The 13,810-nt window shown below is 41.5% G+C and overlaps 1 pseudogene; it reads right to left on the reverse strand.

The window, feature by feature from the left end:
• Positions 1-1,578: 1,578 nt before the first annotated feature.
• Positions 1,579-2,637, reverse strand: LOC147434839 (uncharacterized; annotated as a pseudogene).
• Between the last annotated feature and the right edge of the window lie 11,173 nt (positions 2,638-13,810).

Consider the following 13,810-nt stretch of genomic DNA (forward strand, 5'->3'; position numbering starts at 1 on the left):
AATGGAGGAAGAAAATCAAGCAGAAGAAAAAAGAATGCAAGGAGTTGAAGAAGAATGTCAGCAGCTCAACAAATCACTGCTAGATGCCAAGAGGGAAAGAGATAACCTGACCCTACAGCTGGCAGAAGAGTCTAAAGAAGTAGAAACCATGAGAAACACTAAAGAAAAGGCAGAGATAGATCAAGAAGCAAGCCAACATGAGGTTCTTGAGCTCAAGGACCAACTCAAAGTAAAAGATTAGACCATCCAGAGGCTGCGAGCATCACCTGCAAGAGTCAGAGCTACTAGCTCAACTCACATCACTACGGAGAGTCAACTCTATGAAGAACAGATGCAAGAACTTTAGAAGGAGCTGACTCTAGAGAAAAATCAAATATTGATGATGGTAGAAGGATCTATCATCATGCAAACAAGAATGGAAGAAGAGCAAAAAGCCCTGCAAGAGGAAGTAGAAAGTATGAAAAGAAAGCTCGAGGAGGCAGAGAGAATAAACGCCGAATTAAATGACCTCCTTGTGAATATGGGCGAAGAAGCGGAAATGGAAAAGCAAAAACTCATGAGGCAGATAGAGGAGTTGAAAGGACAGCAAGCAGGAGAGCAAGAGGGCACAGGGCCAGCAGCCAATGAGGGCATTGATTTAGAAAATGTGGCAGATCCAATGGACACACTGTTGGGAAACAAGCAAACAGAAACACCTCTATAGCGATGTCACCCAAGAGCGTTGAAAGAGCACTACAACAACACCAAAAGCTTTGGAAAATCCCTTTGAATCACCACAAGTCCAATAGGAGTAGACCCTTGGGAATTTACTAGCCGTCGCCCACCCAAGAGACTATGTCACATAGGAGCAAAACCCTGTCAAAGCACGGATTTACAGCACACGCCGACCAATGCGTATGAAGACAAGAGCCTCTCCTTTCACAATTAAACATCACAAACCCCCCACTTCAACATCAATTCCACAATTCATAGATACATGCCCTCTGAATCCTCCTACACACAATTTGCCACTAGGCTGCCATAGCCATATCCCTGCAGAGAACTAGTCGTAACTTGAAGAGCACAACTCCAATTGGGGCACTTTAAAGCTTGGAAAAAAGATTAAAAAATGACTGGCGAGAAAGCAAAATTGACATGAACAGAAAGCTGTCCCAGCACAACTACACGTAGAGAAGGCTAGTTGGGGCAAAAAATTGCATCCAAAAGCACCAAGGAGACACAACGACCCAAAACCTGCAAATTTCTGATCTTTGGCTGAACTTTTTTGAGGTTTTACATGTGTTTTAGTTATATACAAGTCTCACTTCAAAAAAATCACTCACGGGCACTTACAATAGCCCGACAACTGTCACTAGACTAGCGACTTGCAGTGCATTTACATGTGCTTGCTAAAGCAAGCTAAAAAACACACAAAAATAAATCCCACACTCCCTTTTGACATCGGGCGTCATGTCCGTATGTACAAATTTACAAAAAACGGGGTTCTCAAAATGTGCACAACATAGTTTGCCAAACCCCCAGTCTGCTAGAGCATTCATGCTCAGCAGTAGACTATGCAAAAGCTTATGTACAAAGTAATCAGCACCATATACCCTTACCACAATCAAATTTAAAAGTATTATCCCTTGCATCCATCGTGTACACATAATGGTATCCTTCAAATTCATAAGAACAATCATCAATCACTAGTGAGCTCCAACCATAAACGTACGTGTCATACAAATCAAAATACCATGGATAAACATTCTCACCATCATGAGATGTATCACTCACATCAAGCCAAGAAAAAGCATCCACTGTATCCATGTCATCATGGCTGTCCCAACTTTCCAAGCTACAATCCTCTTCAACATCCACACATGCATGTGAGGTTTTCATAAGCTTCTTCACCCTTAACAATGCATGACACACCCTGACTTGCATCTCCTCATCCATATCAACTTGTGGATCATTCAATCCCCAATCAAGACTACCATCATCATACTCATAGGTCTCATAAGCATCACTTTCACTACATGTCATCTCTTGAGCATAACTAGTGAGCAAACATGAATCCCAACCAATGTCACCAACACCAATCTCAACATCCCAAATGGGTCCACATGCCCACAAGTCATCAGGATACCATGTCAACTCATAAGATGGAAGAGAAAAAACATTACCAATAATGTCAACATGCGTGTCATTTGTATCACAAGTAAGAACATCCATAGGCACATAATGCAAACACATAGAGCTAGATAAGGCCTTAACTTTATGAGCATCCATACATGGAACTAAGTCAGCCATATCATTGCCCTCTTTGACATACATGCACTCCAAGGTCTTTTCTTTCACAATATTGCTTGCACACAACTCCTCATCAATATCTAGATCATCAAGAGAGAGAACCTCATCTTCTACATCTGACTCAACCTCATTAGCATTGCTAAAATCATCACTAGTGACAGAAGAGATCTTGTTTGAAATGCATAAAGAAGTAGAAGACTGATTGACATCTTCCAACCATCTTTTTTTCTTCAAGAAATCAACAATGCCTTTCACACCCACAAAGTCAATGCAAGCAACTTCAATGCCCAAACATCCTGGAAGGGTACCAATAAACAAGAACTTCTCTTCCTTTGCATCCAAAACCATATCCTCAAGAACCTCTAGATCTTGCTTGAGAGAGCAAAACCTCATGTAATGCATGTCCAACTCTTCTAGCCTGCTTAGCTTCAATTGTTTCATCGCATCATTCATCCTCAACAAGGCATCACTGAGCTTGACCATGGCTGAAATTTTATGTCTACACCATCAAGATTGAAGGTAACTTGAAGCACCCCTCAGTGACGGGCACCAAAACACTATTGGGAAACAAGCAAACAGAAACACCTCTATAGCGATGTCACCCAAGAGCGTTGAAAGAGCACTACAACAACACCAAAAGCTTTGGAAAATCCCTTTGAAACACCACAAGTCCAATAGGATTAGACCCTTGAGAATTTACTAGCCGTCGCCCACCCAAGAGACTATGTCACATAAGAGCAAAACCCTGTCAAAGCACGGATTTATAGCACACGCCGACCAATGCGTATGAAAACAAGAGCCTCTCCTTTCACAATTAAACATCACAAACCCACCCATTCAACATCAATTCCACAATTCATAGATACATGCCCTCTGAATCCTCCTACACACAATTTGCCACTAGGCTGCCATAGCCATATCCCTGCAGAGAACTAGTCGTAACTTGAAGAGCACAACTCCAATTGGGGCACTTTAAAGCTTGGAAAAAAGATTGAAAAATGACTGGCAATAAATCTGAAGATGACCAAAATTGATTCCATACGCCGCCATGAGCAAAATTGACGCGAACAGAAAGGTGTCCCAGCACGACTACACGTAGAGAAGGCTAGTCGGGGCAAAAAATTGCATCCAAAAGCACCAAGGAGACACAACGACCCAAAACCTGAAAATTTCTGATCTTTTGCTGAACTTTTTTGAGGTTTTACATGTGTTTTAGTTATATACAAGTCTCACTTCAAAAAACTCACTCACGGGCACTTACAATAGCCCAACAGCTGTCACTAGACTAGCGATTTGCAGTGCATTTACATGTGCTTGCTAAAGCAAGCTAAAAAAAACACAAGAATAAATCCCACACTCCCTTTTGACATCGGTCGTCATGTCCGTATGTACAAATTTACAAAAAACGGGGTTCTCAAAATGCGCGCAACAACGCCTATGCAGGAGGAAATCCTAGAAGAATCCTCTCAAGAGCCACAGGATCTAACACAAGAAGAGGAAGAAAAGTTGCGTAAAGCAATAGAGGTGGAGCTCAAAGAGAGAACAAAGGAAGCCTTGGAGTGGGAACAGAGGGTTTTCAAGTCCATGACCATTCAGGAGATCGATGCCAGCAACCTCAAGCGCGAATGGCTTCAACCCTCTCTCCCATATCCATTGCTGAAATATGAGGTAGCCACCATCAACAAGCCGATAAGAGAAGAGCCAATCGTACCACTTTACAATGCAAATACCTCACAACCAGAAGGGGTCAAGCTAATTGTTGATTCTCAGCCAAAGTGGAGGAAATCCTGGCTCACAAAGTACCCACAATACCTAATACACTTGGTAGAGGCACCGAAAAACATCAGAGACAACCTCATCTTTTGTCCTCTACCAAGGATTAGGACGTGGAAAGCGCAGGAAATCTTGCAAAGGAGCCAACCCACTTGGCTGAATTACCCTAAGCTGTTGGGCTTGAAGGCAGGTGAGAGAATAAGTGTCCAATACATGGTGAAAACCCTAACGGGCACCATAAAATTGTTCACTGGCTCACCTGACCTTACATGCATTATGATGAAGAAAATCTGCAAAACCCTCTTAGCAGTATTTGAGACTTTCAAGCCAGGGCAGGTGACCGACAGCATCTTTTTCTTCCAGGATACTTACACATGCGCTTATGATCTGTCTGGTCATCCTTCCAAGGAGGTGATACATGCAATGTATCTGAGGATAATGTTTCTACCATCCTATCACCTCCAGGCCTTTGAAGAAGCATTCTACACAGGCTTCTTCACAATAAACATAGATATTTTTGGCCGGACAATGATGAACCTGCATGCAAGATACGAATCACTAATCAAGATGCGCGAGACCATACGATGAAGAAGCGGATCAGCAGCCATGTCAGGGACAACATGAGCAAGGAGGGGGGGAGTGTTAGAAGCTGGAAACACCCCACGGCAACTAACTACTGGAAACATTATTATTTTTGAAATTATTCATTCATTGAGGAAAACCTGATTTTTCACCTTGTAAATATTGGGACTTATAGAAGTTTCCGGATTGTATCCCAGTTTTGATAGTTAGATTGAGTAGATGGTTGATTTTGGAACTTTAGGGTTTGAGAATAGTAAGGTATGTATACCACTTTTTGACCTTAATGAAAAACCTTTTGTCATTTTGAAAACAAGTTTTGAAGTCTGTGAGTGAGCGTACTGTGTACGAGAGAGAGTGTGAGCTTCATCTTGACGCTACGTGTGCACCGGTGGTCGGAATCAAGTGCGGAGAAGTGCAGCGTGTTGCCCCCGACGAGAGCTACGCGTCGATACCTACATTGCGCGTGTATGGTCCGGTTTTGCGAGCTCCTTCTACGAGCTTCATCTGGTGTTTGGGTGAGCATACGTTGTCTGATTTTTCATTGCAGCATATCCACGCGTTCACATTGAGTAGAACTACACATTAGGCACTTTCGGAAACAAAGACCTGCAGATTTCGGCCAGACATCCTACGTGATTTTGCACCGGGTGTTTTGGGTTGGGATTTTGGTTCATAGACCTTAGGGAGAGCGATCTATTGGTGTTAGTAGGGTCTCCTTCAAGTTCTATGGTGTTTCAAGATTGTTTGATGGGTGTTCGGCTCAAGAAAGCGTTGTAGGAAGTTTCCTCTTATGCACTCTTGAAGGCTGTGACTTAGACAATTGGTAGAGACCTCTGTAGGAATTAGTTAGGAGTCGGTCCAGTGTAGGTTGACAGCTTATGCTTGCTTCCATACGCCTGCGGGTCAAGCTTCGTCCTTAGCTGACATTATATGTTAGGTGAGTTCTCACTGTGCTGACGTCCGTCGCAACGTATCCGTCCAACAAGTTGATTGAGTTATTGTCCACCCCGGTGACATGCACAATCACATTAGCCAAATTCCTAAGGCTACGACCAAACATGTGGACCACAGTAGGCAAATGCCTAGAAAAATTTGGAGTGAAAGACCCCATCTCAAAGCTTAAGGAAGGTATCAGAGAATTGGACGGCCTCAACTAAACACTAGGCCAGTACCATTAAACAAGGTTGGAGAGTATTGCGAGGGAGAAGATGGAAACACCACGCTACCAATAGAATTCCAAGGAGTAGTTTCCAAAGCTATTCTTGACAGTGGAGCGGGAGTTGCTATCGCCACCAAGGAAATCTGGAAAAAATGGGGAAAACCAGCTTTGAGAACTACCAGAATGAAATTGCAATTGGCAGATGGGTTCATGGAGAAGCCTCTAGGACTCTTAGAAAAAGTGATTGTCACTTCATGCGGAATTGAGTATGAGTATACATTTGCAATAGTAGATTTTGACAAAAAGAACAATTACGAAATCATCTTGGGAAGATCATTCATGCGACAATTAAAGATGGTCCAAGATTGGGGTTACGATCATATATACCTCAGACATGGCGAGACAACAACCAAAATACACTTGAAAGACCATAGTTGCAAAGATGTGAACCAGACACCAGTAGAAGAGTTTGATTCAGCTACATTAGCAGGAACGGAACTCCCAGCATGATTAGGGCAACAAAAAGAGCTATGTATGTGCGGAGCTTCACATTGTGGGAGCTTAAAAAGAGACGAATGCGTCTTAGAAAGAGTGATTGAGAACAAGGATTATATCCCGGGACCTTTCCCTAAAGATGTCTTGGAACCTCTAGAATGGGAACACATACTAGCAACATTGGATATTTGTACCATTACAGATAGTCTCACAATAAAATTTTGCGATAAGAATGGCTATGATGTGCTCCCCTATTACATGGTAAGCTTTATACCAGGAGGGGTTGAGATGGTAGAACCACCAGAACAACAAGAGTTTTATAACTCCTTTGAGCATCTGGAGGTAAATAACGATGCAGACAATGAGGGTTCAGACAACTCAAGTGAGCGTGGGGAGAAAACAGAGAATATCAAGTTTTGTGATTTTGCTAATCAGCACCCTAGACGCCAGGAATGCTATAGGAGAAAACAAGCAGGAAATAAAGCAAGAGAGAACCTGATGCCCAAGATAAAAGGTAAAACTCACTATCTGATGCTTGTAAAAGCAGAGGATGGTGTAAAAGATCAAAACTCAGGAAGATTCTCAAAAGTTCGAGGAGAAGAAACGAGAGAGGAAATAAGACAAGTATGGAAAGCTAAAACAAAAACAAAATCGCAAAAATCTCAAAAATCACAAACAAAAACAACGAAAAACCAAGAGTGGACCAAACTGGAGCGTAAACAGAAATACCAAGAACTGAAACGGTCTTTACGAGAGGTATGGACTACTGAGGAAGATAGTGATGGTAAAGGGGAGTCAAAAAAAGGAAACATGAATGTATATCACACTATCGGAAATTCACCATCCAAGACAGAGAAATCATAATGACACCACCAGTCAAGGAAAGAACCAACCAGGAATCTTACGATGGGCTGGAAAATGCAAAAAAGATAGACCTCGCGAAACCAGGGGAGAAGCCTCAACCGGTCTATATCGCAACCGATTTAGAGCCTGAAGAAGAAGAACGGCTAACACAACTTCTCAAGAAGTATAAAGATGTGTTTGCATGGTCCTACAAAGACCTCAAAGGAGTTGATCCATCGATATGCCAACATACAATTCCTTTAAAATCAGATGCAAAACCTAGCAAACAGCATCCTTATACATATAATGACACATTTTCTAAACGAATAAAAGAGGAGATTGACAAGCTGATGGATGCAGAATTCATTTATGAAATCGAACATACAGATTGGGTGTCACCCATTGTGGTTGTCCCCAAGAAGAACGGAAAACTGCGAGTGTGTGTAAACCTCAAAAAGGTAAATGCAGCCACCATAAGGGATAATTATCCCTTGCCAATCAGAGAACATGTACCGGAGAGGGTGGCTGGAAAACGGGCTTGTTCCTTTCTGAATGGGTTCTCAAGATACAACCAACTGGCAATTACAATAGAGGATCAACACAAAGCAGCGTTTGCCACAGAATGGGGATATATGTGTATCGTGTTATGCCTTTTGGCTTAACTAATGCCCCAGCTACCTTTCAAAGGTTAATCAAACATTCAAAGAATACCTGAGAATATTCTTAGAAATATACATGGATGATCTTTGTGTACACTCTCTTCTACGAGATGTACATATTGACCATTTGCTAAAGGTGTTTGAAAAATGCAGAACATATCAAATCTGTCTTAACCCAGAAAAGTGTATTTTTATGGTTAGGCAAGGCCGCATCTTAGGACACATTGTCTCAAGGAATGGCATAACCACTGAACTAGACAAAATCAAAGTTATAGTAGACCTACCAAGGCCAACTAATGCAAAACAAGTGCAATCCTTCATGGGACACTGCGGATATTACCGAAGATTCATATACATGTTTGCAATCATTGCACAGCCTCTGTATCATTTGTTAGTCAACTTTGACTGGACTGAGGAGTGTGAAACTTCATTCCAAAAGCTGAAACAAAACCTTGTATCATCACATGTACTTAAAGCACCAAATTGGGAAAAGATATTCCATGTTCACATTGATGCTTCTGCATATGCAATTGGGAGTATTCTGGCTCAACCAGGAGACGGAACAATGGATTTTCTAGTTTGTTATGCAAGCCGATAGTTAAACAGTGCGGAAAAGAACTACACAACCACTGAAAGAGAGGGGTTAGGAATGATTTATGCTGCGAAGAAATTTCAGCATTATTTGCTCGCAAACAAATTTGTGTTCTTTACAGATCATCAAGCTCTTTTATATCTGGTAAATAAACCATGCAATACAAGGAGGATTGTACGCTGGTTTATTATATTGCTATAGCTTGATTTCACAGTGGTGGTCAAAAAGGTTAAAACTCATCTACGGGCGGATCATCTTTCAAGGCTACACAACGGGGAAGCTCCTGAAGGAGTAGATGATGACATACCAGATGCTTATCTTTTCAATACTGATATGATATCCAAATGGTCTCAGGAAATTGTTAGCATTCTTTCCTTTGGAGGTAGGTTTGATAACACGAAAGACAGATCCAAACAACAAACAATTAGACAAACAAAAAACTTCCACTTGATTGCAGGACGCCTGTATCATCTAGGACCGGACCAAATTCTACGATTATGTATAAATCCGGACGAATTCGAGTGTTATCTTAAAGAAGCACATGTCCAGGATTGTGCATTTCATTGTTCAACAGTGAAAACACAACAGAGACTGAAACAGTTAGGGGTTTATTGGCCAACTATGTACGCAGACACACATGCTTATGTTAACAATTGTACTATATGTAGTGCCAAAAGACCAATGGATAACGCGACATTGTTTCAGGTAAACATTGCACCTGCATGGAGTCAATATATCATTGATTTGTTAACCACAAGGACGTTTCCTGAAAACATAACAATAGCACAGAAAAGGGCTATAGAGTTGAAGGCTCGAGACTTTCAGTTAATTGGGAACCAACTCTATAAGAGAGGAAAGGACAATCAACTTAGAATCTGTGCAAGTGAAAGTGAATACCTGCTGATTCTAGAACACGCACATGGAGGAAAAGTGGAGGCCATTTTTCAGGCGATAAGACGACAAAAATTGTCTTAACTGCAAGAATATGGTGGCCCGCATTGCATATGGATGCTGAAGAGTTTGTAAAGCGTTGTGACGCTTATCAACGCACCAAGGTGCCGATAAAGAGAGATGAGATGCCACTACGACCAATGATGGAAGCAAGGGCATTTGCAAAATGGGGAATTGATTTTGTAAGACCTATTTCACCCCCTGCATATCGCACCCATACCCAATATATCATTGTGGCTACGTACTATCTCACAAAATGGGCGGAAGCCAAGGCAACACAAAAAGCAGATGCACAAACCACTGCACAATTTTTGTATGAGAATATTTTTGTACGATACGGTTTACCAATAGAAATTGTCAGTGATCGTGGAACACATTTTCTTAATGAAGTCATTGAATATCTACTAGAGGAATTCATGGTCATACATAGAAAATATGCTCCATATCATCCACAAGCAAATGGACAAGCTGTGGCCACAAATAAAACACTCTGCACAGTTCTCACTAAAATTGTGTCAGAATCAAGAACAGATTTGGATCAGCAGCTACACTCAACACTATGGGCATACAGGGTAGCTTACAAAACATCGATAGGAACGACACCGTACAACATGGTGTTTGGTCTAAATGCTATATTATCCATAGAGTTTTTAATTCCAACTCTACGAGTAGCGAAACTCTTAGAATGGATAGGGCATGAGATCTCTTCAAGAATAGATAATATTAAAAACTAGATGAACTCCGCTTGAGAGTTGTAGCTTTGATCTATGCTAAAAAGAGAAGACAAAAGGAGTTTTTTGACAAGCATGTGCACACGAAAGAGTTCAAAACTGGTGATTATGTACTTGTTTATACCTTGAAGCAGCATGCCAAGAAACTTAAAAAGCGAGGGATGGGACCCTTTGTGATTAGTGACCTATCACAAAGCAGAGCTGTCAGGCTTGCTACATTAGGAGGTGAAGAAATGCCAAATTGGATTAGTGGGTGTCGATTAAAGAAATATCAAATCAAATCTATCAAGGAAAACAAAGAATGAAGGAGAAACAGAGCGTACGAGAAGAAGCTCAAGCAAAAGCAAAAGAACGCATTGCAAAAATAAGACTTCTGCGACAACAACAACAATGTGGAGCACCATTGTGAATCAATGCCATCCGACTAACGAAGTTTGAGGAAGACACAGTGGAGCCAATAATTGCAGTCAAAGTAGGGAGCAATCAAGCTGAATCGACGGCATTGCTTGATTCAGGAGCTCAAGCAAATTTAATCTCTTACGGATTATACAAATAGCTCAAGTCCACAGGTCAAATTCATCTTACTCCACAAGTGCTGGAAAGTAGTACATCACATTCGCTAAAAATAATGGGCTGGACTGTATTGCATGTACAAGTACATCAACACACAAATTTTATGTCGTCGAGGATGAAAGCACACAACACTCCATGTTGTTGGGACAACCTTGGAAAAAAGAGTACAATGTGTAGATAGATTGGAATGCGAATGCAATCAAAATTCAACAGGCACAAGAACAACAGGTGGTAGCTTTTGCTCAGCAACCCCGGGATAATCAGCTGCCAGCAATTAAATCACGGGATAAAGAACCAAAAGGAAGGGTTCCACTAAAGGACAACAAGATACCCGAGGCTAACAAACAGAAAACTGCCAACCATGTTCACAACGGGCATAAGAATTCAACAACCGCAGTAAAAAGATCCGAGTTACCAACAAGAGAAAAACAAATATGGGTGCGGAAGGATAGAAATGACATGGCATACACAAAACAATACAACGGAAGAATTCAACCAAAGCAGATAGTTCAACCAAAAACCAAGGGAATAAAACAGATATGGATACCAAAGAAAATGCTCGTCAATAACTCAAATGCGACTCGCATTTGGATTATGAAACCGAAGCAAAAGGAACTCCCTTCAGTACAAGCAACATCGACAAGCAGACAACTGCATAAGAGACCAACAAACCGATTTATGTGGATGCCCATCAGCAGCAACACAATGGCAACCAATGCAGTAGCAATAAACCTACAAAAACCAACAAAGAAAAGCTACCAATGGAAAGCAAAAAAGACAAGGTCTACGACCAATTCCGCCATAAAAATTCTCTCGAAGGAGATGACTACGGCCATATCAACAGTAGCGGCCAAGCAACAGACTTTTGCAAGAAAGACAATCAAACAAAGAGTAGTAGAGTTACAGCTTTTACTGGCAAAGAAAATAGGAAACCTCGAAGGTGAATGCCAATAAGCATCTTGCTTATACCCTTCTCTTGCAAAGCATTTATTTTTCCATGCATTGACCGAGTATGCATAAAATAGGGCCACATTACAAGGCCAAGCATTAGCACAAATTTTTTCAACCCATGCACAAAACATACTCCGAGGCGATACCTTGTCGTCCTGGAGGACTTCGACTAGGAGGGGGGGAGGCATTCTCAAATGCGGACCCAATGGCAGAAAGAGCAGAAAGAGCAAAAAAGGGTAAGATTTTTGACTATTTTTACGGGTTGTTGTTTGATTGTAAAATTTTTTGGACTAACCCAAGTACATATGCCCTTATACAGCATGAATCTACAGGTATATGGGGCCAAACGCCAAATCAAGCCCCTAGGTGTGTGTATATAAGTAGAAATAGCCATTTTTTGGACAAAATATTGGTAAAACAGAGAAATTTGGCCATTAAAAATTGCATGTGAGAGTATATAATGTTTTACGATGATGTTTTTGATTTATTATGATTTTTAGGGATTTTTTGGGTTTGATTTGCTATTTTTCTTTTAATTTTGCTAATTTTCGGTAGAAAAACTTCAAAAATACAAAAAAGCAGGTGAAAAACAGTCATAATGAAAAACAAAAAATATGGGGATGATCAGTGACTAAAGGACAACCTATGGTACAGTGGGGGTGCAATTATGAGACTGGAGCGGAAAGCGTGTTTTGGCCAGATTTTGACCGAAATGCCAAATTTTTGGTAAACAGGGCAAATGGAGTCCAAATCAAGAAATTTTTGAGCCTAAACCGCATCTCGCAAGAAGTTGGGAGCACATGTCAAATTTCATGAAAAGTGGTTTGGGGAGCCCCATTATAAGAAATTTTCACTTCATTTTTAGTTCATTTCCACTATTGACAGTTGAGAGAGAGCTTCTGCCACCTAGAGCGAACGGAGCTTCCAGCAGCTTCTACGACGCACACGACTACCCGATGGGCTTCATACATGAGAGGTAGGCCCTCCACCTTGAGCTTTTCGCGCATGTTTGTCGTTTTGTCGCGAAAACTAGCGTAGGGTTCACACAAAGAGCGAGCAGTAGAGACCTACAAGTAGAAGTGGCCACCTAACGGCTAACCCAAAAGCAATGAGACTTCATCGGCAGCTTACCCTAGAATAGGAGACCAGCCTTGGATGTCCAAAGGCAGTAGAAAACCATCGAGAAAAACCTTAATTCCTAGAATCCCGCAAGAGGCCACAAAATGGGAGATCGACAGAGAGGCACCCAAATGCTACCAAAATTCATGGGTAGGAGCATCTCGACATGCTCGACAAATCTATGTAGCCCACATGACCAAAAGGTGACCCAAAGCGGCACTAAACTTCAGAAACAACATCAGACACACAAAGCGTCAAATAGCTCTCGCGGCCAAACCGCATGTCCGTTTTCCACCAAACTTGACAAGCGGCTTTCCTAGACCATCAACAACCAAGTCCTATGGTGGTAGACCACCACAAGTCATCGAGGACATGTAAACGCAACCACGGGTGCTTCTAGAGCGACAAATTGCCAAATGGAGCTCCGATGAATCCAAAGTCGACAAAAACCATATAGCAAGGATCCCCAAGGGATCAGGAAGCTATGGAGACCAACATCAAGAAATTTCATCGCCGAAAAGCACTCCAAAAGTCAAAAAACGGCTCGAAGGCTCTGGAATCCACACAGGGAGTTACTTTCTATCCATTTGACTTTTTTGTTGAAATTAGGCTTAAAAGGGACTGAAGGAGACTAAGGGCAGGCAATAGTGACAATTTCCATGAAAAAATCATCAGGAGACATCCTATGCGTAGGATGTCTCAAGGCCAATTTTGGGCATAGAACCCAACACTTCTCATCACACACAATTTCTGAATAGCCTTTACATGCTAGCCACCAAGTTTCATCACATTTGGACTAATATTGACCTCATATGCAGGAAGAAAACGCAAAGTTAGGGCATAGAAGCAATAATGGGCTATAGACCTACCAAAACTTGTCCAAATCGCATGAAACTTGCACAACACATTCATGAGCACATAGCCAACCAATTTGTGTGGTCATTTGCAAAAATTGATGAAGTAGACATCCTACGCGTAGGATGTCTATTTGACATTTTTGGCCTACAGAGGGTATTTTTACATTCCAGATCTTTTCTTATCAAGAGCTCATATATCAAGTTTGAAGCCATTCTAATCATTTTTGACCCCCAAC

The sequence above is a fragment of the Adiantum capillus-veneris genome, chromosome 19 (assembly GCF_014529385.1).
Source record: "Adiantum capillus-veneris isolate H3 chromosome 19, ASM1452938v2, whole genome shotgun sequence".
In the NCBI taxonomy this organism is placed as follows: Eukaryota; Viridiplantae; Streptophyta; class Polypodiopsida; order Polypodiales; family Pteridaceae; genus Adiantum; species Adiantum capillus-veneris.